The sequence below is a fragment of the Octodon degus genome, unplaced genomic scaffold, assembly GCF_000260255.1.
Source record: "Octodon degus isolate 3935 unplaced genomic scaffold, OctDeg1.0 scaffold00130, whole genome shotgun sequence".
Classification (NCBI taxonomy): domain Eukaryota; kingdom Metazoa; phylum Chordata; class Mammalia; order Rodentia; family Octodontidae; genus Octodon; species Octodon degus.
Window position 1 is genome coordinate 3,671,648 of NW_004524706.1, and position 2,209 is coordinate 3,673,856.

General features: G+C 43.0%; 1 pseudogene; it reads left to right on the plus strand.

Annotated features, from left to right (window-relative positions):
• LOC101571799 overlaps window positions 1-865 on the plus strand; it is a 7,212-nt pseudogene extending 6,347 nt beyond the window's left edge.
• Window positions 866-2,209: the final 1,344 nt, after the last annotated feature.

Genomic DNA, 2,209 nt, shown 5'->3' on the forward strand with positions numbered 1-2,209 from the left:
TTTTTTGAGGAACCGGGGATTGAACTCAGGCCCTTGCGCTTGCCAGGGAAGTGCTTATTCCACTGAGCCATCTCCCCAGCCCCCTTAAAAGCTTCTTGATGGGGTCTTTTTCTCTGAAAACATTTATAAGCTCAATGAGGACACGGCTTGCAGTGTGGCAGGTATAACGTCTAATGATAACATTCTCACTAATGAACTGAAGCTCATTGCATAAAGGTATTTATTACAATATCAGGAGCCAGGGGCTGGGGAGAGGGCTTAGTGGAATAAGCGCTTCCCTGGCAAGCACAAGGACCTGAGTTCAATCCCCAGTTCCACCAAAAACAACAACAACAAAACAATATCAGGAGCCAATTTCTTGAGAGCAGTTCATTACAGCACTGTGTGATATCAGACAGGCCTATACATAGTTTGGAGGAAAGCGCCACTTTGTTGTTTCATTGCTGTACATTGCCTGGAATAAGCATTAGGCCTTCGGCTCTATCAGAGTGACCCCAGTGGAAATTATGGGGGCTGGAAAGCACAAGCTTTGGAAACAACAGTGTTGCAGCCATGTCAATGTTGAAACAGGATTAGAAAGAAGGAGAAATGACTCTGAAGTCTGCGCTGGCCTTAGCTATCAAAGTGCTGAACAAGACCATGGACATTAGTAAGCTCTCTGCTGGGAAAGTGGAAATCGCTACATTAACTGGAGAGAATGGGAAGACCATGATCAGAGTCCTCAAGCAGAAGTAAGTCAAACAGTTGATCAAAAAAACATGAGGGAGAAGAAGCTAAAGATGAGCGTGAGAAGAAAAAGAACAGAAAGAAAAGAATAGGAGGTGACATCCAGGATTTCATAACTCAAGTGGGGCATTCAGTGTAGACATTGCTCTGCTCTTCTGAGTCCAAGAAGGCTTTTTTAAAAATAACTTGCAGGGCTGGCTAAATACCTCAGTGGATTAAAGCACCTCCATGCAGACGCAGGGGCCCAGGGTTTGATCCCCTAGCCTGCTGTGCTGGTCCCACCCCTGGAGCACACTGAGACAGCAATTGAGCCTGGGCATAGTGGTGCATGCCAGTAATCCCAGCTCTTGGGAGGCTGTAAACAGGCGATCACTACGAGCCCTATCTAGTAGTGAGACCCTGAACACCCTGTAGACCCTTCCCTAAAATACAAAATAAAATAAAATTAAAAACTTGCACAATGGAGAAATAAGACGTGACTAGTGAATTGGGTCCTTGTCTTTTCTGTCCCACTGAACACTTTATTGTAATGATAATAGTCACTCTCCATGGACACTTTAAATCTCACACAGACCCCATTTTTTGGAATAAAATTTGTAAAGAATGGAAAAAAGTGGGCTGGAGAGATGGTTCAGTGGTCTAAAGCACCTACTTGGAGCAAGCTTGGCAAAGCACAGGGACCGCGGTTCGATCCCCCAGCACCACATGCCAGCCAGCTGCGCCCCCTGGTGGGCTGAGCTGGGCCCCCCCCCACAATAAATAAATGTTAAAAAAATTAAAAAAAAAATGGAAAAAGGTATTAAGAGGCTTTGAGAATTGTGAATGTATTAACTTAAATTGCTCTCTTTAAAGTAGTTAATTTTCTGTTATATAAATTTTACCCCAAGAAGTTATTTATTTATTGCAGCACTAAGGATCAAGCCCAGGGCTGTCTGCATCTTAGGTAAACACTCTACCTTGGACCTACACTGGAGCCCTTTTTATTTTACACTTTGAGGCAAGACATCACCAAATTGTCCAGGATAATCTTGAACTTGTGATCCTCCTGCCTCAGCCTCCTGGATGGCTGGGATTCTACACATGTGCTACCCAGTTAACACCCAATAAATAATTTTTTAAAGAGATATAATTGTGTTGAACAGTTGAGAGGAATAAGAAATTGGGGCTGGGAGATGGCTCAGTAAAATAAGCACTTACCCGGCAAGCACAAGGCCCTGAGTTCAATCCCTGGTTCTGCCAAAAAAAAAAAAAAAGAGAGAGAGAGAGAAAAGAAATCATCACATTGAAAAGTATGCAAATGAAAAATAAAAAGTTAACTAAGAAAGGAGACATACAAGTAGCTGGAGAAACCTCCCTATCCCTTTTGAGAGAGAGTCTCACTATGCAGTTCAGACTGACCTTGAACTCACTATGTAGTTCAGACTGGCTTAAAATTTGTTCTTTGTAAGTCAGCCAGTCTTAGATATCCTAATATAGTAACAGG